Source organism: Schistocerca nitens, chromosome 1, assembly GCF_023898315.1.
Source record: "Schistocerca nitens isolate TAMUIC-IGC-003100 chromosome 1, iqSchNite1.1, whole genome shotgun sequence".
In the NCBI taxonomy this organism is placed as follows: domain Eukaryota; kingdom Metazoa; phylum Arthropoda; class Insecta; order Orthoptera; family Acrididae; genus Schistocerca; species Schistocerca nitens.
In genome coordinates this window covers 572,045,546-572,071,988 of record NC_064614.1, presented here as the reverse complement: position 1 = coordinate 572,071,988, position 26,443 = coordinate 572,045,546, and positions in this window count along the sequence as shown.

Genomic DNA, 26,443 nt, shown 5'->3' with positions numbered 1-26,443 from the left:
ATCTTAGCCCTAGTGAGATAAGCCTCTACGTCCTTACATTTGTCCTCTAGCCATGCCTGCTTAGCCATTTTACACTTCCTGTCGATCTCATTTTTGAGGCGTTAGTATTCCTTTTTGCCTGCTTCATTTACTGCATTTTTTTGTTTTCTCCGTTCATCAATTAAATTCAATATTTCTTCTGTTACCCAAGGATTTCTACTAGCCCTCGTCTTTTTACCTACTTGATCCTCTGCTGCCTTCACTACTTCATCCCTCAGAGCTACCCATTCGTCTTCTACTGTATTTCTTTCCCCCATTCCTGTCAATTGTTCCCTAATGCTGTCCCTGAAACTCTGTACAGCCTCTGGTTTAGTCAGTTTATCCAGGTCCCATCTCCTTAAATTCCCATCTTTTTGCAATTTCTTCAGTTTTAATCTACAGTTCATAACCAATAGATTGTGGTCAGAGTCCACATCTGCCCCTGGAATTGTCCTATAATTTAAAACCTGGTTCCTAAATCTCTGTCTTACCATTATATAATCTATCTGATACCTTTTAGTATTTTAGGATTTTTCCATGTGTACAACCTACTTTTATGATTCTTGGACCAGGTGTTAGCTATGATTAATTTATGCTCTGTGCAAAATTCTAACAGACGGCTTCCTCTTTCATTTCTTAGCCCCAATCCATATTCACCTACTATGTTTCCTTCTCTCTATTTTCCTATTGTCGAATTCCAGTCACCCATGACTATTAAATTTTCGTCTCCCTTCACTACCTGAATAATTTCTTTTATCTCATCATACATTTCATCAATTTCTTCGTCATCTGCAGAGCTAGTTGGCATATAATCTTGTACTACTGCAGTAGGCATGGGCTTCGTGTCTATCTTGGCCACTATAATACGTTCACTACGCCGTTTGTAGTAACTTACCCGCGCTCCTATTTTTTTGTTCATTATTAAACCTACTCCTGCATTACCCAAGTTTGATTTTGTATTTATAACCCTGTATTCACCTGACCAGAAGTCTTCTTCCTCCTGCCACCGAACTTCTGTAATTACCACTATATCTAACTTTAACCTATCCATTTCCCTTTTTAAATTTTCTAACCTACCTGCCCGATTAAGGGATCTGACATTCCACGCTCCGATCCGTAGAATGCCAATTTTCTTTCTCCTGATAACGACGTCCTCTTGAGTAGTCCCCGCCCGGAGATCCGAATGGGGGACTATTTTACCTCCGGAATATTTTACCCAAGAGGACGCCATCATCATTTAACCATACAGTAAAGCTGCATGCCCTCGGGAAAAATTACGGCTGTAGTTTCCCCTTGCTTTCAGCCGTTCGCAGTACCAGCACAGCAAGGCCATTTTGGTTAATGTTACAAGGCCAGATCAGTCAATCATCCAGACTGTTGCCCCTGCAACTACTGAAAAGGCTGCTGCCCCTCTTCAGGAAACACACGTTTGTCTGGCCTCTCAACAGATACCCCTTCGTTGTGGTTGCACCTACGGTATGGCTATCTGTATCGCTGAGGCACACAAGCCTCCCCACCAATGGCAAGGTCCGTGGTTCATGGGGGGGGGGGGGATGTGGAATGTTAGATCTCTTAATCAGGCAAGTAGGTTAGAAAACTTAAACGGTTATAGGTTCCCTTATAACTGATAGTGTGGGTAGGAATTAGTGAAGCTCGGTGGCAGGAGGAATAGGACTTCTGGTCAGGCGGAAACACGGTTTTAAACACAAAATCAGATAGGGGTAATAAAGGAGTGGGTTTAATAATGAATAAGAAAATAGGAATGCGGGTAAGCTTCTATGAACAGCAAGCGAACGCATTGTTCTAGCCATGACAGACATGAAGTCCTTACCGACCACGGTAGTGTCAGTTTATATGCCAACTAGCTCCGTAGATGATGAAGAGACTGAAGAAATCTATGGTGAGATAAAACAAATTATTCAGGGAGTTAAGGCAGACGAAAATTAAATTGTGATGGTGAACGGGAATCCAACAGCAGAAAAGGCAGAGAAGGAAAAATTGCGGGTGGATATGGACTGGAGAAAGGAATGAAAGAGGAAGCCACCGGGTAGAATTTAATCATCACTAACATACTGTTTAAAATCATGGAAAAAATATGTATACGTGGAAGAGACCTGGAGACATCGGAAGCTTTTATACTGATTATGTAATGGTGAGACAGATTTCGGATCCAAATTTTAAATTGTAAGGCTTTGCCTGTGTCAGACGCGAACTCTGACCACAATTTACTGCTTATGAACTGTAAATTAAAACTGAAAAAGTTGGGAAAAGGTAGGAAATTAAGGAGATGGGACCGGTATAAGTTGAAAGACTCAAGGCTGTTGAGAGTTTCAGAGGGAGCATTAGGCAGTGGTTGACTAGAATAGGGGAAAAGAATACAGTAGAATGCGAATGGGTAGCTCTGAGAGATGAAATAGTGAAGGCAATATAAGATCAAATAGATAACATGACAAGTCCTAGCAAAAATACTTGGCTAACATAGGAAATGCTGAACTTAATTGATGAAAGTAGAAAATATAAAAAAAGTAGCAAATGATGTAGGCGAAAGGGCACAAACTTTAAAAAATGAGATTGCCATGAAGTGCAAAATGGCTCAGCAGGAATGGCTAGAGGACAAATGTAATGATTTAGAAGCATATATCACTAAAGGAGAGATAGACACCGCCTACAGGAAGAGCTCAGAAGGAAAAATCAGTCCTAAGCAAAGAAGAGAAAAGCGAAAGTGGAAGTAGTATATAGAGCGTCTATACAATGGAGATGAACTTGGAGGTAATATTATAGAAATGGTGGAGGACAGAGACGAAGGTGAGATAGGACGTGTGATACCGCGGAAAGAATTTGACAGGGCTCTGAAAGATCTAAGTCGAAACGGCTTCAGGAGTAGACGACATTCTCTCAGAACTACTAATATCCCTGGGAGAGCCAGGCATAACAAGACTATTCCACTTGGTATGCAAGATATATGAGACAAGCGAAATACCCTCACACTTCAAGAAGAATGTTGTGATTCCAGTTCCAAAGAAAGCAGGTACTGACAGCTGTGAATATTACCGAACTATCAGTTTACTATATTTTATGGTTGCAAAATACTAACACGAATATTTACAAAAGAATGGAAAAACTGCTAGAAGCCAACCTCAGGGAAGATCAGTTTGAATTCCGAAGAAATGTAGGAAGACTGGAGGCAATATTGACCCTACGACTTACGTTAGAAGATAGGTTAAAGGAAGGGCAACCTACGTTTACAGCATTTGTAGACCTAGAGAGAGCTGTTGACATTATTGACTGGAATACTCTCTTTGAACTTCTGAAGGCTGCAGGAAAGGAAAAATTATATACAACCCATATAGGATCCAGGCGGCAGTTACGAGTCCAGGGCTACGAAAGGGGAGCAGTGGTTGAGAAGAGAGTAGGTTATTGAATCTGTACATTGAACAAGCAATAAACGAAATCAAATAAAAATTTGGAGCAGGAATTAAAGTTCACTGAGAAGAAATAAAAGCTTTGAGATTTACCGATGACATTGTAATTCTGTCAGATACAACAAAGGAATTGGAAGAGCAGTCACCGGAATGAACCGTGTCCTGAAAGCAGGATATAACATGAACATTAGTAATAGCAAAACAAGGATAATGGAATGCAGAAGAATTACATCAGGTGATGCTGAGGGAAATAGGTTAGGAAACGAGACTCTAAGTAGTAGATGCGTTTTGATATTTGTGCAGCGAAATAAATGATTATGGTCAGCCGGCCGGAGTGGCCGAGCGGTTCTAAGCGCTACAGTCTGGAATCGCGCGACCGCTACGGTCGCAGGTTGGAATCCTGCCTCGGGCATGGATGTTTGTGACGTCCTTAGGTTAGTTAGGTTTAAGTAGTTCTAAGTTCTAGGGGACTGATGACCTCAGAAGTTAAGTCCCATAGTGCTCAGAGCCATTTGAACCATTTGATGATGGTCAAAGCAGAGCGCATATAAATTGTTGACTGACAATGGCAAGAAAAGAGTTTCTGAAAAAGACAAATTTGTTAACATGGAATATAGATTTAAGTGTTAAGAAGTCTTTTCTGAAAGTATTTGTGTGGAATGTAGCCATATATGGAAGTGAAACATGGACGATAAACGCTTTATACAAGAAGACAATGATGCTTTTGAAGTACGGTGTTACATAAGAATGTTGAGAATTAGATGGGTAGATCATGTAACTAATGAGTAGGTAGTTACGGTCAATGACCATATTCAAGCTTAGACGGCATAAATGGTAGAAAAAATAAACCGTAATTTGAACAAAAGTAATTTGCTGTTTGAAGCCCACCATAATATGTAAAAAAATTTTCACAATAGTAACTGTGTGCGATAATTTTCGTCAGGAAGCAAGTCCACATCGACAGCTACTAATACACTCCACTGTGTGTTACTAGCTGTCGATGTAAACTTGCCGTTTATTCCAGCTAAGCTTGATAATGGTCATTGAGCGAAGCTAGTAGCGAATTGTGCAAAATAAATGACAGCTGAAGGTTTCATCGCGAATTTTAACACTTAGTTGGCCGTTGAATATCCCCAACTGCAGACATACATATCGAGTAGGTACTGAATAGAACTGGGGAGAAAAGAAATTTGTGGCATAACCCGACTAGAAGAAGAGATCTGTTGATTTGAAGCAATCTGAGACATCAAGGGATCACCAATATAGTATTGGAGGGAAGTGTGGGGGATAAAAATCATAAAGGGAGACCAAGAGAAGAATACAGCAGGCAGGGTCATAAATATGTAGGTGGCAGTAATTATTCGGAGGCGAAGAGGTTTTCACAGGATAGAGTAACATAAAGAACTGTACCAAACCAAACTGAATGAAGAAAACAACAACACTTTGGTTCTATCACACCTAGAATGTCGAAAGTACCGAGTTGCACCGTGGTATGGAGTTCAAGGTTAACTGTAGGTTCCCTTGTAACTGGTAGGTCAGAGGAAGGCAAGGAGGCAAGAACATGTCACATTCAACGGGAACAAGCCTATTAAAGCACTGTACTGTTCAAAGCAACCTTCGAGATAGCGTTACCGTTCTAAGGTATTCACATATACAACTTCTAGCGAATGACGACTAAAAAGTATGAAGATGACGCTCTTAGCCTGCTGGTTACAGGATAAAGTTTTCGCGCAATATCTGTTTGTCCGTCATATAAAAGGCACCTATAAACTGGTTAAAACGTACCTTTGTAGCGTGATACTCATTGTACAGCAGCACACTGCACACTGGTCACTAACCAATCGAACCTGGTGACTTGACGATTTAAACTGCGTAAATTGCGCATCGCACATGCTGAGAAAGTACAAGCCATGAACCACTTTCCAGAACCATGTTTTTATTTAAATATGTAGTGACGTATAAGGGAATGGGGAACTTTAATTCGTTACAGAACATTATTATTCGTAGTTACGCCCACGCACATATGTGGAGTATACATCACAGACTATAAATCAAACCAGGATTAAAATACAGTTCCGTAGGAATAGATCCATTCATCAATATAGATACCCAGAAACCGAAAATGAGACGCCGCAGAAAATTCTCGTCTCTGTGGACCTGACCACCCATAGGGGAGTGGAGCGACCACGGAATAGTTTGAAGGAAGAGATATGTCAAGCTTATGTAAGTGGGAAACCCGTAATTCACAGAATGGCAGCAGATGGGGCTACTCGCCAAAAATAATATTTCACACTTGTTATTCCAACACAGGGAAGAGAGAACGTGAAGATCATAGTGGATGCCAGAAATCTGAGAGACGGTTTAAAGCAGAAGTACTGTTCGATGTACATTTATCCGGTGTGATAATGAAGGTAAAGAATTAACTTTATGTTTCAAGCATCTTAACGTCACTGGGAACAAAATAGTACCAGAAGACGTCGTAGCAAAAACAGACACGATATCGAATGGCGATACTTATAACGGACAGCAGTTAATGTGCATCGCAGCACACAGCTCAGCCGTTGAAATTTGCGAAGGTGAAGGAAGCCATTCGCGTACAGAATCTAAATTTTGAGAGGCAGGGTTTTATATAGCTGTGCAGCTTACACCTGCCAATAAATAAGCAACAATAAACAGAGATCAAGTATGAAAAAACATGTTACTTGAGCTAGAGGGACAGGATATATGCATTCAACCTTATAAGATACAGTACACACAGAAGAAAGCATTGTAGCGACATATTGAAAAACGTCGTTCTGGGACATGTACTTTTCCGCTCGTCATGATATTTGAGAAATTAGAGGCTTGCAACCTTCAGAAATGATGTATGCTATTACTAGCTGGTAAATGATAACATTTTGATTCTAACTGAATAAATGGAGTTGTAGATGGACTAGGAAATGTATGATACTTCTTTAAACTACGAGCAGATCCGACTAAAGGCTGCTACTAGCTACGATTGCAGTCCATAGACCTGAAAACAAAAGAATGCGCGTGGGGCCAAAAGATAGCACGTAACACATTCCAGAAGCTGATAAAACTTATCAGCTCCCTGTTAGCAGGGAAAACAGATCTCTCGTTAATCTCGACGACACATTCGTGATCGGATCGTCCATAGTTGAGTTCAAAAGCAGGTTAATAGTGATCATATAATGTACCATAATTTTGGAAATCTAACCAAACATGGAGCCTGAGGTAGCACTCTGGTAATATGTGGCTCATCTTAAGTATCAAGAACCTCATGCAGATCGTTTCATTCGTAACATAATACTAATGCATACAGTGGAATAGAGAACTTCCTGGTGCTTCTCCTGGAGATAAATAGTTCAGTCTTTTGAAGGAGCTCAGCTTATGAGAAAATAAGCAGGAGAGGATGCAGAAAATAGCGAAGTGCACCATCTGTCACACGTCTTGCTAGGCCGACACGTGTCAGACACCACAGCATAGCAGACTATAGCCATGGCTCATTGAAACTCCCACAATGCACAAACGAGGCCGTAGCCATGATGTCGCAGTATTACACAAAATGTTTATGCATTTCCAGAATGAATCTTTCACTCTGTAGCGGAGTGTGCTCTGTTCTAAAACTTGTTAGCAGAATAAAAGTTTGAACAGTATGGTTATGATGGTTCTGGCGCACTTGGAACTTTGCTCATTGAGCTGCCTACACACGGTGGCAGGAGCCTGCAGTGGCAGTGACGTGTTAATCTAAAATAACAGTCACTTTGCACTTAAAATGAAGCTGAACAGTAGAGGATCAAGGAGAGAATGGGCCCAAATCGCTGACATCAGCATCAGCATTCCTGGACTTGATGACATCAGCATCAGCATTCCCAGAATCGATGACGTCAGCATTTGCTGTTCGGGCAATTGTACTTGTGTATTTCGCTGACATCAGCATCAGAATTTCAAGAATTCTGACATCTTTACATGCAGCCAATTACTCCAAGGCCATGGCATCATCGTGTCACTGCCCTGAGAAGGCCACTTCCAGCCCCTGTGAGCCATGTGTCACATCACCTGTCCCCCACTGGTCGCACGAGAACTTGTAGCTGTAATGGTGCTGTCTGCCAGTGGCCTACAAGCTTGGCCCCCTACCCTACAAGCAGTTTTAATTTCTATAGTCTGATTGTGGGAGTGCCATTATTTCTTTCCCATCTGTATGTACATCTAGATTTCATGTGTTCAAATGAGGAGATGCTTGCATTGAGCAGAGAAGACTTTAACAAGTCTATTTGTTGTAAACATCTATCAGATAAACGTACTGCATCAAGAATAGAATGGCATGATAACATAGGAGTGTGTGACTGCGGACAATGGGAATACTGCTCAACAAATAATGGTCATGCAGCAGGATGGCAGGATTGGGGTGACCAGGATGATGTGTTACATTTGCTGGAAATGTATATGCTGGAAATGTATACCCTTTTCAAAATGTCTGTCCAGTGTCCCATCATGTGGCGCAGAAAATATCTGTCACTAAGTATTCGTCAATATCTAAGCGTAATTTTTTGTTATTATATGTGTATGTCGTCACACTTAGGACTTTGTTATCATTACAGCGCTAGCAGAACTTCTACTATATGAACTACAGCAGTGGCCTTCTACATCAAGATTATTTGGACTTCCAAGCAATAAAGCATGACGATGAGTGACATCTACTGTAATTTTCACCAAGATGGAACTTCAGAAAAGCTGTCTGGACGGAATTCTCCAAAGAGGGTGATCAGACAGATTGTCCCACTAAGTGAAAATTACCACAGAATCGTTAGAACAGTTTTATCAGCAGCAAAAAGTGTATGACTAGAGGATTCTGTACATAATATATTCCAGGCTGGAGTAAGGACTGCGAAGAACTCTATAAGTTCTTTTTAACCACCAACGACAATGGAGTTGCTAAGGAATTGCTAAACCATCTTGATAAAGCTCGTAAAAAACGCTGGGAACAAAAACAAAGAGTCTGGATTATAAGAGATCAAGCAGAGAGGCGTGGAGTGACTTAAGAAAATTAGGAGGAAATCGATCCGTACCCAAAAAGATCCTGAAGCAAAGCCCCAGGATTTGATGGGATACATCAAGAGTTCCACATCAACTGTCGAAACGGGACTCTTAAATGGCTTGCGAGCTTCTTCGTAAATGTAATGATATTATGTAACATTCCAAAAGCCTCCTAAAGAACAAACACCTTAGTTATACTGGAGCCTGGTAAACCAGCGAATGAAGTTGTTAGTTACCGTTCAAACGCTCTCCTGAGCTGTTGGTACAAGTGTTTAGAAAGATCAGTCCTTAATACAATCAGTCAAAGGATCCATGAAGCTACTCCCATCGAACAAGGATGTTTCAGACATATCAGAAGCTGTACAGACCAAGTACTTAGCTTCACCACATCCACAGAAGCTGGGTTCCAAAAACGACTTAAAACATCAGTGCTTTTGTTGGCCTTATAGCAGCTTATAATACCATGACATTGAGTGGTTTTTGATTTGATCCACTATAAATGGTTCAAAGCCTGGGACTGTGAAAACAATAGGTTTGTTTACAAATAACTCATTTGCTACCAGTCACGATTTTCTTTATTTTGTTCTTCGCACGACGCGTTTCGGGAAATGATTCCCGTTTTCAAGTGCGTTGTTTGTGTTTGTTATGCCATTTCTATGTGATGTTGTCGATGTGTAAAAGTCTGCATCATTTCGTTGACTTTACTGCAATAGATAAGAAAACACGCGATTTTTAGTTGGTTGTCGATCTTTTTTTGTGAAGTTAGTGGCGAAATTAAGAAGAATTTGTACCTACAGTTTGTGCAGAGTCTCACACACACACCAAACATCACACACAACTTATTGTACATTTTTAAACATCGAAACCATTTTACATAAACAAAACAAAGATGTTACTACATGTAGTCAACAGAGATGACATTATAGGTCTTCTTCAGAGTATGATATGCTTTTGTACAGAGGTTATTATTTACCTTAACAATTTGGATTATAATTTACTTATTTTATTTCCATATTTTCTATAATGTGACTATATCTCCAGTTCTTCTAGGACATCCATTTTATGTTCTATATTTAGTCGGTGGAATACTTCGACATTTTGCTCGGTTTTTCCAAATGGGTGTCCTGTATTATTTATATGTATTGTTACGGCTGATGTAGTGTGTCTGTTTTATGTGATCTTTGAACCAGGTGTTGAAATTTCGGCCTGCTTGTTCTAGGTAGAAGATGGATCATTCCTGGCATGTTACCTTGTATATTCCAGAGTCTGAGTATGGATCATGCTTACACCTTATATTATGTATTAGTTTTTGTTGTAGTTTATTAGATGTAGAAAACTCAATTTTTACTTTGCGATTTTTGAAAATATTTGCACTCTTCTGTGATATATCGCCAATATATGGGATACTAGATATACATTTGTTTTTCTCTTTTTCTTCTGTGGTGCAGTTTGTACCTGGATCTTTCTTCACTTTGTCTAGGATTGTGTCAACCATGGGAGCATTGTAACCACTGGCAACTGCGGTCTTTTTCACTGTGTTTATTTCTTGTTGCATGTTTTCTTGGCTCAATGGCATTTTAGTTGCCCTATGTAGCATTGACTTGTATGCTGCCTGTTTATGGATATTTGAGTGACATGAGGTTGCAGGGATTGTGGTGTCGGTCATTGTGTTTTTCCTATGAATTTTGAATGTGCATGTGTTGTTGTATCTTCTAACATTTAGGTCCAGAAAGTTGATGCATTTATTTTGCTGTATTTATTTCCACTGTAAATCTGATTTTCTCAGGTAGATTATTGAAGTAATTTAGAATGTCTGTGATGTCTGTGGTATCCCCTTTAACTAACAGTAATTTGTCATCTACATATCTCCTATAAAATTCAATTTCCTTCAGGTCATATGCTAAAACACGAGGTGCGACAATAAAGTAATGAGACTGATGAGAAAAAAAATGTTGCCTACCGTTTAGTCAAGTTTGGTGTTGTCTCCTTCAAAGTAGTTCCCTTCTATATATATACAAAGATACCATCTTAGTATATACATAGTTAAGGATCACCGGCCACTTGACCATCTTCTTCTTCTGTGCGAATGCACAGACAGTGCCCAAACTCTTACGGGAATCGGCAACGCGCCGCGAGTAATGAGTATAATGGGCGGGGGCACTACGAATGTAGAGCAGAACAATACGTTGAGAATGTGGGTTTCGCGGGAGGCGTGCCAGAGATAAATCTCTGGAGTCGCGCTGTCCTCTGTGTCCTCGGTGGCTCAGATGGATAGAGCGTCTGCCATGTAAGCAGGAGATCCCATGTTCGAGTCCCGGTCGGGGCACACATTTTCATCTGTCCCTGTTGACGTTTGTCAACGCCTGTAAGCAGCTAAGGGTGTTCATTTCATTGTAATTAGTTCCCTTCTGATCGCACACACTTTTTCCAGCGCTTCTGACATTGATGGAAACAATTCTGGAACTCATCTTCTGTAATATCCTCGAAGACCCTCGTCACAGCTTATTGGACATCTTGTGTTGTTTGAAAATGGTGTCCCCTGACAGCCGTTTTGACTCTTTGATACAGAAAAAAGTCGCACAGAGCGATATCTGGTGAATAAGGTGGCTGTGGTAGTACTGAAATTTGTTTTGACGTTAAAAATTGCTGTACTGACAGAGCAGTATGTGGTGGCGTCTTATCGTGATGCAGAATCCAATTATCAGAAATCTTGGCGTGGACACGAAGAACTCTTTTATGAAGTCTCTCTAAAATTTATTTGTAGCAATATTGGTTAACTGTTTGTCCAGGAGGCACCGACTCTTTATGAACAATTCCCTTGGAATCAAAGAAGCAGACAAGCATGCATTTCACTTTTGACTTTGACATGCGAGCTTTTTTTGGTCTGGGTGATCCCTTTGAGCACCATTGCGAACTTAAGCGGTTTGTCTCTGGATCGTAATGAAAAAAAAAAAAAAACTTTCATCACCAGTGATAACACGGCTCAACAATTCTGGATTGATTTCCGTTTGCTCTAACACATTTTTCCGTGTTTCTCGCTGTTGTGGTGTGAGTTTTTTGGGGACCATTTTTGCACAAATCTTCCTCATACCAAGATCTTCAGTTATTATCAGACAAACCGTTTCTCGACTGATATTCAGTTCGTCTGCAATCGTTTTCACGGATGATCTTCGATCAGATCGCACGAGTTCACGCACCTTGGCCAAGTTGACATCCGTCTGTGAGGTTGATGGTCGTCCACTGCGGTCTTCATCTTTAACATTCGTTCTGCCTTCGCTAAACATTTTATGTCAACGAAAAACTTTAGCTCTTGACATAACCTCCTCTCCAAAAGCCTTCTGAAGCTTACCATAAGTTGTCGTCGCCTTTTCACTCAATTTAATGCAAAAGGAAATGACATATCATTGCGCAATATTATGCGGTTCCATTTTTGTGACGCGAGACACAAACACGTGTTAACTTATTACAACACAACTTACGACTGGGGCTGTTGCATCGATGTGCCACTTGGACTAGAAGCGGCTTATAGACCAAGGTCAAAGATAGTGTGCCTACGCAAGCCTGCAGGGTTGCCACATCTTGCATAGAAAATCAGTCTCATTACGTTATTGTCGCACCTCATATTACATATGACTAACATGTATAGCAAAGGCAACAACCCAAAAGGACAAATAAAAGCATCTAAAAGTAAGAAATAGAAGAAAATTATTAAATGTGCTTCAAAAGGCATATATGGCACAGGTGAAGGGATCGACATTCAGTATAAAAGACTGAACACTCCACCCCTGCAGTACATACTATGAGTACCTGAAGAAATCATAGAATGGCTATGGCTACTCACAGCATTAGCCACAACATGGAGCACAGCTCATGTGAATGAAATCGTATCAGTCACTTCAGAGCTTCAAGAAAGGTTTATCATCGAGTAATTACGGAAACAGTCGTTCATGACCATCACAAACCTGTGTGCAAAACATTTCTATATAGACGTGTCATAATACGAGGTTTGTGCCGTAGATATGAATCAATATTCACGTTCGAATAAAGGCTTCAAATGCATTTCAGTGGTCACAGATACGTATTCCAAATACGTCGGGGCTCTGCTTGTGAGGGCAAAGGCGGAGGGACGTTATGCGGGTGTTTGAGCAGCTGCTGCAGACAGGAATTAATCAACGTCCTACAATCTTCAAACTGACCATGGAGGTGAATTTGCTAATAGACATTTCAAGTTGGTAATGGGACGATATGGAAGAAACCACTTCTCAACATTCTCCCACATGAAGGTGAGAATTGTGAAGCGTTTGAACGTTTGAACAGGGCTATAAAAATCCATTAATGCATAAATTTAATTTTCGAGGATTATAAAAATGATTAGACGCCCTCCCACAAATGATTGAGCAGTGTAATTGAGCTAGACAACACACAATTACAATGAAACCTATTGATGTATGTGATAACGGACTATACAATACACAGTCGTACTAAGATGATGGATCCGCGCAAGCAGAAATTTAATGTAGGTGATTTGGTACGTTTTTCTAAATACAAAACTGTGTTTTAGAAGTCTTACCTGCTAACTGATCAGTGGAGATATTCACAATTCCCAAAATCCAATGCACAAACCTTAGAACTTATATGACAAAAGGCAGAAAATGTGAAGAAACTGCGAGGCGTTTGTACACAGAGGAATCACAGAAAAACTCGTAGCCACGTGCATTTCTTGTAGAGCATTTTATAAGACATGGAGGGTACGAGGCTTTAGTCAAGTAGCTAGGCTTCCCATCAAAGAACAACAACTGGGTGAACATTCACAATTTGCTATATAAACAGGACACACAAACCGCAACCAATGCAGTAGGATGACAAAAATATTAGGATGCAGATCAGAGTTGGTGGAGGTATTCTCTATAAATTACCACTTGAGTTATATATACCCCTGGATACAACTACTGTGGGTCCAGAATGAAGCTGAAAAGCATCTAGCTCACGGTGATAGGGGAATTAATGTACTGGACGATGAATGCATGGAGCACTATATCGCCTACGCCACAAATAAAGATCGTCACACTGCAGATCGAATATTAACCGATAACACCAATCAAATACATGGAAGAAAGGACAAAGCCACAGGACAACATATTGCAGCATTCGTAGTTAATAAATCAGAATGTGTCAGATTTAAACTGAGTGCTGGAATATACACTCCTGGAAATGGAAAAAAGAACACATTGACACCGGTGTGTCAGACCCACCATACTTGCTCCGGACACTGCGAGAGGGCTGTACAAGCAATGATCACACGCACGGCACAGCGGACACACCAGGAACCGCGGTGTTGGCCGTCGAATGGCGCTAGCTGCGCAGCATTTGTGCACCGCCGCCGTCAGTGTCAGCCAGTTTGCCGTGGCTTACGGAGCTCCATCGCAGTCTTTAACACTGGTAGCATGCCGCGACAGCGTGGACGTGAACCGTATGTGCAGTTGACGGACTTTGAGCGAGGGCGTATAGTGGGCATGCGGGAGGCCGGGTGGACGTACCGCCGAATTGCTCAACACGTGGGGCGTGAGGTCTCCACAGTACATCGATGTTGTCACCAGTGGTCGGCGGAAGGTGCACGTGCCCGTCGACCTGGGACCGGACCGCAGCGACGCACGGATGCACGCCAAGACCATAGGATCCTACGCAGTGCCGTAGGGGACCGCACCGCCACTTCCCAGCAAATTAGGGACACTGTTGCTCCTGGGGTATCGGCGAGGACCATTCGCAACCGTCTCCATGAAGCTGGGCTACGGTCCCGCACACCGTTAGGCCGTCTTCCGCTCACGCCCCAACATCGTGCAGCCCGCCTCCAGTGGTGTCGCGACAGGCGTGAATGGAGGGACGAATGGAGACGTGTCGTCTTCAGCGATGAGAGTCGCTTCTGCCTTGGTGCCAATGATGGTCGTATGCGTGTTTGGCGCCGTGCAGGTGAGCGCCACAATCAGGACTGCATACGACCGAGGCACACAGGGCCAACACCCGGCATCATGGTGTGGGAAGCGATCTCCTACACTGGCCGTACACCACTGGTGATCGTCGAGGGGACACTGAATAGTGCACGGTACATCCAAACCGTCATCGAACCCATCGTTCTACCATTCCTAGACCGGCAAGGGAACTTGCTGTTCCAACAGGACAATGCACGTCCGCATGTATCCCGTGCCACCCAACGTGCTCTAGAAGGTGTAAGTCAACTACCCTGGCCAGCAAGATCTCCGGATCTGTCCCCCATTGAGCATGTTTGGGACTGGATGAAGCGTCGTCTCACGCGGTCTGCACGTCCAGCACGAACGCTGGTCCAACTGAGGCGCCAGGTGGAAATGGCATGGCAAGCCGTTCCACAGGACTACATCCAGCATCTGTACGATCGTCTCCATGGGAGAATAGCAGCCTGCATTGCTGCGAAAGGTGGATATACACTGTACTAGTGCCGACATTGTGCATGCTCTGTTGCCTGTGTCTATGTGCCTGTGGTTCTGTCAGTGTGATCATGTGATGTATCTGACCCCAGGAATGTGTCAATAAAGTTTCCCCTTCCTGGGACAATGAATTCACGGTGTTCTTATTTCAATTTCCAGGAGTGTATTTCAAACAAATTACGAATGCAGCTCATCGCACGCGAAAGAAGAAAAAACCTGTAGGGTGTTTTATAAAAAAATGAATTACATCCAGTCGGTGGTGACAGCGGCTGAAAGTGCTTTGAAGCAGAAGGGAAGAAAATAAAGCTGTGTTAAAATGAGTAGGGTTCCACAAATACCTAAGACATCTGGTGGAATCCTTCTGTCTAATTCCAGCATTGGCTATTGGCTGTCTGGTCAGAGGAACTGCTGCCATAACTCAATTAGTAAAGAATGCGAACAACGCAGAGGAGCAACTGCAGGAATCTAAAATACATAATACATAGAATGATGGAGCGCTCACTATTGGTAAAGAACTATATTTAAAACCATGTAAGAAAGGTCTTGAACTGTTTAGAAAAAAGAAACCCTCTAACTATAGTACTGGACAGACCCTTTACCAGCACAGATCTGCTTAAATTCGTCGAGAAGCTCAAATCCCAAAATTTTGTGGAGTTCGTATGTGGGATACGTTGCCAAACATGATGTAGTAATGCAAGGAATGTGAGATTGTCAGTACATATGTTGCAGGAGGCTATGGTACAAACTGAGTTTTGTATTTTGGAAAACCAGATTCCATCGACTGCTTTGAATCTTACGGTGATTTAAGACCAAACGAAGAATTCCCCCGATACTTCACTGACAAGAACCAGATGTTCTACAATTTTCGATGATACCAAGACTTCAGTTCATATCTCAGCACCCATTTCTGTCTAATGCTTTTTCCTGACGAAACCATAAAAGCAAGTAGTATGCGTCGAGGTTTAGTTGTAATGCTGTAAACTTTACTTTAAAAGAATGCTCGTCAGTATTAAGAGCGAACTACTTTCTCCGAATAGGTCTAAGGAAGTGGGAGTGGAGTATTGCATTTGATTGGTCTGGAAACATATAACAGCATACCTAACGTCACTGAGGCGATAGTGATGGAATTTATGAGTCGTATCAACAAGTGCATATTTTACTTGTTAGCATGATCCATGTTGAGTATTATACAATAATGAATTCGTACCTTAATGACAAATAATTCACACAATCTACGGATTTTTTTCTCACAGTAGGACCACGTACAAAATTCTGGAGGTCCTAGCAAGCCAGTATACCTCCCAGTGACTGCTCAGACATTGAACCTTCTTGAGTTGAATGTCATAGATCAGAAAGCGAGTTTAGTCGTTTCCCGCAGTGAGAAGATAACAGTAGATATTCATCTCATGCAGCACCATGCATCTTAAGTACAGATACGATACACGCAGCCATTAGAATACCAGATGAAGCTAAATGGAATAACACATGAGAATTACGAGTTTCTTAAATCGACAGGACTGAAACTTCGCAAAGATGTCGCTTGATATAACAGCTCAGCGTCAATACGATGATCGGATCATTTGTCAGGAATATTTCTCCCACAAACCTTTTGCTTCAACAACCTTTAAGAATAATGATGAGATAAAATTTTTTATTCAATATTAAGATGATTTAATATTTCAGTCAACAGTTTCCTTCGTTTGGAAGGAAAGTTTTTGGCCATGGAATAGGATGGAGGGGCTCTGGCAACAACAACACCGTGACTTACATATAATGCTTTCACATTTCTGTTTCAAGAAATGAGGTAATTACCTGATGGTATCGAGTTTGAACATACTAAAAGTCATGAAATCTAATCGACTCTCAAAACATACATTTCTTCATCAACTTCGGAACTGTATACAACAGAAAATGCAGGGTGATTCATAGACGGATCGACAGATGACTGCCTGATTTAGTGCTTGGATCCCATTCAAAATGTTAATGGGCTCCTTTGATCATGATAAAGTGTCACTATGAACATTAAACAGTCTTGGAGAATGCAGCGAATGCAACATGTTGAAACGCCAGTTGACCACATCCATCGTAAAACCCCTCTATACCCACAATGAGATTTTCACTCTGAAACGATACTGTGAGGTATGGAGTATATTGTACGATTCCTCTAAAAGGTGAGTAATTTAATATACGGTCGTGTAGCAACAACGCATAAGCTGCAGCGCCTGTAAGGAAGTATTGCGACATCTACAACTACATCTACATCCATACTCCGCAAGCCACCTGACGGTGTGTGGCGAAGTCAGTATGCACATCTGCGGTTCCACTTTTCATGGTCTAATTTTGTTTGGAGTGATCAATTACCATTGTGGGAGCTAATCGTTTAAATTTCTTGCGTACATATAGTACAGAAGACACACATTGTTTTTCTTCCAGCCAAGCTGTAAGTTATCGTATGGACAATACTGTGACTGTGATGTTCACGACACTCTTCATCCTCTAGCTTGCAATAGACACACTGGTTAGCGCTTTCCCTCACTGATTATACGTACGAGGGCTATCCACAAAGTACATTACGTTTTGGAATTAAAAATAAATAAAGCATTGGAATTTTTTTTATTATATACAGATGAAAGCCACACTTAAATACTACTTTTCTACATAGTTGCCATTTAAATTAAGGCACTTACCGTAGCGATGGACGAGCTTGGAAATTCCTTCGTCGTAAAATTCGGCCGCCTGCGCCTTCAACCACGTGGTTACCTCTTCTTGAGGCTGTGGGTCGTCATCAAAACGCTGCATAGCCAACCACTTCTTCATTGCTGGGAATAAGTGGAAGTCGCTCGGTGCCAGGTCGGGACTGTACGGCGGATGAGGAAACAACTCCCACTTGAAAGATTCGAGAACTTCACGAGTGGCATTTGCCGTGTGGGCCCGGGCGTTGTCGTGAATCAGCAAGATCTTTGAGCCCAACTTTCCCCTGCACTTGTTTCGTATTGCTCTTCTGAGGTTGTGCAGAGTTTGGCAATACCTTTGAGAGTTTATTGTAGTGCCTCTTTCCAGGAAATCCACAAAAATCACACCTTTTCTGTCCCAAAAGAGGTAACCACGTGGTTGAAGGCGCAGGCGGCCGAATTTTACGACGAAGGAATTTCCAAGCTCGTCCATCGCTACGATAAGTGCCTTAATTTAAATGGCAACTATGAAGAAAAGTAGTATTTAAGTGTGGCTTTCATCTGTATATAATAAAAAAATTTCCGATACTTTATTTATATTTAATTCCAAAACGTAATGTACTTTGTGGATAGCCCTCGTTTTTTTTTACGCTTCTCAAATATCGATAACATTATTTTGTAGATAAGTACATTTACCTGCAATTTGTATCATTCTAGAATGTCTGTATTAAAGTCCTGCCTCACTTATATATTATAGCATGATCCTGTTCCGTGGTATGTTTACACATTATTTAATTACCTGACCTCATGTTTTCTTCGTGGATATGATCCCCTCAGCACGGCATCAGCTTTTCCCGTTATTTGCGATATGTTGTCATTACACTTCAGATCGTTGTGGATGATTACTTCCAGATCATTTTTACGATTGTCAGTGACGTTACACAACATCAGCGGATCTCTTCACCTGACGAATGTTTCTCGACAGTCTCTCTCGCTGCATAATTTGCACCTAATTTAAAGTGTGCTTAAAGAATTGTTGCTGGTATAGGACAGCCAGTATGGTGCTTGCAAATAGAGAAAAGGGAGTGGACCTCCAATACCAATTGGTTGCGATAAATCGGTCCCTCATTTTATATGAAAAAGTAAGGAGTCTTCGTTGAATTCATAGCATTTCATGAGAAATACATCGCCTTTTTTTTCAAATGATGTATACCTCCACCAAACGATTCCAACAGTGTCACGGAGCTTCAAGACACAATCCACTCAATCATTTAGACTGGTGCAGCTGCTACACAGGTCAATCACAACCACAAACAATTCAGAACGCCGGTGAGAGTAGGGGAAGATTTAGGAATTAATCATAGCATTGTTCACTCCCCCCCCCCCCCTCTGCCTATGTGCTGTTCGATAGTGGACTGACAACGATATCGTATTCCGGCTAGAGCAGTATGTAATAGATTTATTTATGTTGACTTGAACTTTACCGCCAACCACCGACTCCACAATAGGTCTGCCTGCAATTAGCAAATGGTTCAAATGGCTCTGAGCACTATGGGACTTAACATCTGTGGTCATTAGTCCCCTAGAACTTAGAACTACTTAAACCTAACTAACCTAAGGACATCACACACATCCATGCCCGAGGCAGGATTCGAACCTGCGACCGGAGCGGTCACGCGGTTCCAGACTGAAGCGCCTAGACCGCACGGCCACACCGGCCGGCTGCAATTAGCTGCTGCCTTCTTATAGACAACTCCATCACCTGCGAACAACCCACATTTAAACAGAGCAGCCCGCAAGATGTAGTACGGTGCATGACGGAGGGTACAGCACACCACTATGATCGATTACCCTTCCATCTCACTTTCACGCACTTCTCGAGTAAAAAATGATTATCTACATACCTCCACACATACCCAAATCCATCCTTATGTTTTGGGAGAACTACGTCGCCTTTTGCAGAGCATCTTTTCTGTAACATATTAGACAGGAGGGTACATGAATAATTGGTGTAGAAGGAATGGAAAGGAAATGGGATGGAAATAGGAAGGAGATAATGACTTCCAATTGCACAGGCCATTTTGGTAATGCTACAGCAAGAGTGCAGCTTTGTCCATTGTCAACATTCATGAAACATTATCGCCCAGCGCGACGCCCTTAGCGCAAGGAAGCCACGATAAAATTCTAACAGCAATCTATCGACGACAGGTGACTTATTCGAAGCATCGTGGACCTCATTGCACATAACCACCTTTGTCAGCCTGTCTGCCTAGTCATCAGCGAGGGTGGGGGCTATGTGCTGAAACACAACCTCCTCGACATGAGTGTAGGTAGGCTGCTCCTGGTACATCGACTGGCTGATTTGGCACAGTCCAATCACCAAGTCAAGGCTGTACAGCACTCAGGCAAGCGACGTTCACAGGTGATCCATGTCTCGGTAACGAGTTGAAGACAGCCAGGATCATAGAGGTGGGAGGTGTTTAACTATTACAGTGCACAACTGCACCACACCACTTAGTACTCGAGAAGAATATTGCAAATGTAGGTGCTGTGGCCCGAAAATGCCAAGGGCCAAAGTTCTGCACCTTGGAGTGCAGGTGCGAGTTTCTGTTGGACGTAAATCCCGTCAAGGCAGCTCGCAGTGTGATGTGTCTGGTAAGCATGTCCAGGTGTGTGCCAAACTTCCCAAGTGTCGTGGAGCAACAGATCATGGACGACAAGGCGCTGTTCTTGATTGGTTGTGTAGAGGGGCATTTGATCCTTAGGGTAGACGACTCAATTAAAGTCACCCAAAGCAAATAATCATCACAGTACCCAAGAAATGAAGGAATAGTTTTTCTCTGAGTAGAAGTATGCTCGGTCATGTCTGCGACTGGAGCCTGACGGGGCTTAATGTTGAAAATACGTATCCCCACTATGGTGATCTCCATGCCTTTGGTGGTCAGAGGGCATATGTCAGCTACCAAGATGCTCTCATGTGTGTAGATGGATACACCAAGTCGAGGTGGTCACCAGTGGAGACATAAGTGATATAGCCAGTAATGTCCAGAAGTGTGACCAAACGAACTTCCAAGTAGTGCGTCCAATGACCACATCTTCACTTGCAGCAGTTGAATTTTCACTTGTGAGCTGATGTTGTTGGTGTAAATCATTACAGTTTGGAACGTTCAGAGTTGAGCCCTGATGTGGAGGGGATCTCCATCAGTGGGGTGAGGAGGGGTGAGGCAGTGACGCACAGTGCCATACATCACCTGACGAGATTGATGTCGGTGTAACTAGGTCTCGGTCTGGGGTGACTCTGTTCCCAGTATGTGGTTCTTCGACATCATCACCCCACGCCGTCGAGTGCGCCGTCGTTATAGCGTCCATATGTTCTGCCTCAACTGTAGGTGTGGAGGACGTCTCAGCGGTAGTCTTACTGGTTGAGCCATTGGTGCAGATCCACCTGGGCGAACCGGCAGAGTAGATACCAGAGCAACTAGATCCGGCATCGCACTGACGTCATTCTTGTTATCGTGCAGGTTCTCTGAGGCCTTGTCAGGTCAGACAGTCTCAGAAGCGTCAGGCAGAGGTGAACTGTCTCGATCCAGGACTGTACAATGCCTCTTCATGAGCTATTTACGTGAATGTTGTTTACACATCTATACCTCTGTGTCAGAAGACAGGAGGGAATTGCAACGGATCAGGATGAAGGCCATCATGTGGACAGTGAGTGATGTGATATTCATATCATCAGCCAGGAGGGGATTGGCAGTCATCGCTATTGGGAGTGGCATCGAAGTTGTGTCAGGTTGTGAGCAGGATGTGTCGGCCTCTGCATTGTATTATCATATCAAAGGGACACTGGTACGTGGTCCAGCTGGTGACTGTCGCTGGATGGAGAAGGGAGCATTGATGTGTAGGTGATCAGTAAAACTGTCATCGGAGTCAGAGGCACCACGGCAACGGCTGCAATTGGGTATGAGCCACTAAGAACACAGAACTGAGGTGGCCTATTTTTGCTGCTCCATTAACAGATCTTGGGTTGCCCATCATATATAATGGCCACAAGGCACCTGGTGATCTGTGTATAAGATATCACATGGCAACAAAAGTAGAAGGGACATGGCAGTGCTGGCGCAATTTTGATATCAAATTGATATGCAAATCAATTAAATTGATCAATTAATTTACAGCCCTCCCCACCCCTCTTCCTGCCCCACGCCCTCCACAATTCTCCCCCTCCCCCTCCCCTACCTACCCTATTGGCGGGAATTTCGAATTTTAGAGCGAATTTCTAATTTTCGCTGTAAATTCAATTGTCAATTCAGAGGACGTAATATTAACGGAAATTGTTGATGGAAATTGTTTATAAAACGGGAATTGATGGTAGAAATAAAAAAATCAGAGGATGGGACATCGGTGAATTATGTACTGCAAAGGACATAATTTGCATTTTGTCTGACAGAGATACTCTTGTTTGACTTCCAGTAGCGTATACTGCGATTGCGAAGTCATTAAGACGCTGCGTGGTGTGCTGCCTGGCGCAAGTACACTAATAGTTTGCCTCGCCCCATCCCTTCACTGCGTCAGGTTGCAGCTGCCTCGCATGACCTCGGGGGCTCGGTCTGCCTCCAGCGGACTGCATTCATGACGGCTGTTGCAGCTGCCTCACCTTGCTTGATGTTACCGGGCCCGCCTATCGCCTCCTGCTGGCTTGAGATGAAAGGGAGATGAACACCCTGCGCCTCATGCACTGCTTGTGTGATGTCCGAGGTCTGCAGCGTGACAACCCACACTTGCCCTCCTCTCCCACCCACACTAGCCGCCCCCAGCCCTCAGCTTCCACACGACATGGGGGTGCAGCCAGCAGCTAAAGAGAAAAATCGGCAGATGATTGTAATGTACAAAGCCCTTCTCAAGGCGCGCTGCGGTGTGCATCTACCATGAACAATAGATTTGTTTTCGAAAGTTAGCATCTTGCTCCCACAGCTGTGCCCTAACGAAAACAACAACGTATATTTCAATGGATGCAGATGGCATTGTGAGCGCCAGGCTATCTATTTGTCCCAGAATGAACAAAGGGTGTTTTTATAGAGATGGCACCTGTGTCCAACTTTCCAGTCACTTGCCAGCAGACAAAGAATGTTTCTCTAAGAATTTTTTTTTCTCCCTGACATATGCATTCTGTTCCTCAAACACCTGCACCAAGTCTGCTTGAAGAAAAGGAAGGAAGTCAACACTTGCTGGTGTGGCATTCTGAGTTCCTACTGATGCTGTCCAAAAAAAGGGAAGAGTCTGAAGGTATATAAAGCTCAACCGCCACCACAGCCACCATCGGTCTTTGACAGTGGCCATTCGTGTCTGTGTGATTCCCACAATATGAAACGGTAATCCAGTAGTGATGCCACCGGCAGTGGTGATGGGCAACGGCCAAACTTGGGGCTATTGCCATGTAAGTTTTTATAAAATAAATTTTGAGTTCAAATTGCAACAGTTATAAAATTTCATAGCAAATTATTAATAAATCTTTCGGGATTGTGGTACATTTTCGTAACAAGCTGTTATAAAAGTTCTTTTTCTTGCTATTGCAGCATTCGTTCGCGAAATGTTGGTGAATTAGAATGTCATCTGGAAGCTAAAAGTCGCCACAAGCCGACGACGTTGTGCTACCATCACCTAAGTATATCTCAAAATTCTTTGTGTGGTAGTTCACATGTTTAGAAAACATCTCTTAAAGTATTAAAATCGTAACAAGTGCTCATAACATTTCTTCTGTCGCAAATACGCTTCTCGGGTCTGCCGCCGGATCGTATTGTGTAACTCGCACAATATTTTACAGATGCAACTGTTCGACATCATCAGGTGGAGGTAGCTGCAGCTGTCACTGCTGCAAGGCACGCTTCCAGCTACCATCGTTCATACAATGCCCCCTTCTCAATAAGAGCTATTTACCCTTCAGTTAAGTCATTTATTCCTTCTGGACTGCATTAACCCAGTCATTCAGTGTATTGTTGAGTCTCAGAAGAGTGTGACAATATGTCTCTAGTTCCTTGCATGTGCCTCCTACTTTACGTTTGAGAGTTTGAATTTTTGCGTCGATGTACAAGTGAATGTTTTGTCTCTGCACACCCATCCTATCAGACTGAGCTCCCGGCGTGCATGCAAATTTATCCATGGTGATGGGTATCCTGATGTACTCACCTCTTTCCATGGTTATATACACTCCTGGAAATTGAAATAAGAACACCGTGAATTCATTGTCCCAGGAAGGGGAAATTTTATTGACACATTGCTGGGGTCAGATACATCACATGATCACACTGACAGAACCACAGGCACATAGACACAGGCAACAGAGCATGCACAATGTCGGCACTAGTACAGTGTATATCCACCTTTCGCAGCAATGCAGGCTGCTATTCTCCCATGGAGACGATCGTAGAGATGCTGGATGTAGTCCTGTGGAACGGCTTGCCATGCCATTTCCACCTGGCGCCTCAGTTGGACCAGCGTTCGTGCTGGACGTGCAGACCGCGTGAGACGACGCTTCATCCAGTCCCAAACATGCTCAATGGGGGACAGATCCGGAGATCTTGCTGGCCAGGGTAGTTGACTTACACCTTCTAGAGCACGTTGGGTGGCACGGGATACATGCGGACGTGCATTGTCCTGTTGGAACAGCAAGTTCCCTTGCCGGTCTAGGAATGGTAGAACGATGGGTTCGATGACGGTTTGGATGTACCGTGCACTATTCAGTGTCCCCTCGACGATCACCAGTGGTGTACGGCCAGTGTAGGAGATCGCTTCCCACACCATGATGCCAGGTGTTGGCCCTGTGTGCCTCGGTCGTATGCAGTCCTGATTGTGGCGCTCACCTGCACGGCGCCAAACACGCATACGACCATCATTGGCACCAAGGCAGAAGCGACTCTCATCGCTGAAGACGACACGTCTCCATTCGTCCCTCCATTCACGCCTGTCGCGACACCACTGGAGGCGGGCTGCACGATGTTGGGGCGTGAGCGGAAGACGGCCTAACTGTGTGCGGGACCGTAGCCCAGCTTCATGGAGACGGTTGCGAATGGTCCTCGCCGATACCCCAGGAGCAACAGTGTCCCTAATTTGCTGGGAAGTGGCGGTGCGGTCCCCTACGGCACTGCGTAGGATCCTACGGTCTTGGCGTGCATCCGTGCGTCGCTGCGGTCCGGTCCCAGGTCGACGGGCACGTGCACCTTCCGCCGACCACTGGCGACAACATCGATGTACTGTGGAGACCTCACGCCCCACGTGTTGAGCAATTCGGCGGTACGTCCACCCGGCCTCCCGCATGCCCACTATACGCCCTCGCTCAAAGTCCGTCAACTGCACATACGGTTCACGTCCACGCTGTCGCGGCATGCTACCAGTGTTAAAGACTGCGATGGAGCTCCGTATGCCACGGCAAACTGGCTGACACTGACGGCGGCGGTGCACAAATGCTGCGCAGCTAGCGCCATTCGACGGCCGCTGTGCCGTGCGTGTGATCATTGCTTGTACAGCCCTCTCGCAGTGTCCGGAGCAAGTATGGTGGGTCTGACACACCGGTGTCAATGTGTTCTTTTTTCCATTTCCAGGAGTATATATAGGAACTCCTGGAAGTTCCATCTATAACTGCCATCATTCAGTTTTCCTGTTTTATCATCAACAAGCAATCTGCCCATATCTTTGCAAAATCATTGGACGACGTATCGGTTCTAAGATGCATCCAATAAATGTGTTTTAAATTCAGACTATCCTTTGTGAAAGCTATAATTAGGTTTGCATTATACCTCTCCAGCTATTTTGGGAATCTGGAATATATCTGACTCAGATAAAATACAACAGCCATATGGTGAGCAAAACGGAAATATTGTTGAATTTGACCTTGGTTTTCCACAGCAATATCGCCAAATATGAACACTGTTTTTGGCTTTACTTTTTCTGGTGGAGGGATATCGCTGCTCTCACTGAATGTCGTGTATGTCACACCATCTAGACCCTGCAATATCTCCTGCAACAGTTGGTATTTGGGCTGAAACAGTGTTTTTCAAAATACACGTACATGTTCAAAGCAGACTCGATCTAGATGTGTTAGCAGCGATATGAGAACATTTGTCTTGCCACTGCTGGATGGCCCTACAATTATTGCATGTATGTTGCCAGGAAGGAGGATGCCATTCTTCTTCCAGTTTTCTTGTACACCGTCACAGTTCCAGTCGCTTACAACGAAGTCTTGTTGCCATGATATCTAATATCTGTTACTGACGTGCAATGGGTTTTTTACCGAAAATAATGAACATTATGCCCTGCCATGATACTATGACGGGAACTGATGTGTAATGGACTTTTACAGTGAATTTAGTTAAATGACAGTTTTGTAGTGATGGTTGTTTGCAGTGAAAATACTGGGGACAATAGCTTTAGTACTTGCAATATAATGAGATGTAAGAAATAAAAAAGTCATACATGGTTATATACACTTTTATTCAGTAATCATACACGGGACGCACTATATCAACAGGTTCTTTGTTTATCTTGACACCAATACAGAAAATTGAAACTAAGGCCTTCTTATAAGTACAGAATTCAGCATGTATTTCTCTCAAAGTCGTTGCCAGTACATTAGTTTTCGTTGGCACCATATTGACCCACTGTTCGAAGTTGTCTACATGCACACTGTTAGTACTTAAATATACTGCAATCTGCAAACAAACAGCTTTAAAACAAGGCAGCCATCTGTTCAGTCTTTCCAACACAACGGATAGCACCATCTGTAGACCCAACAAGTTTGTAATAGTGGAGTGCTGTAGATAAATGGATGTGTCACCCAATTTCA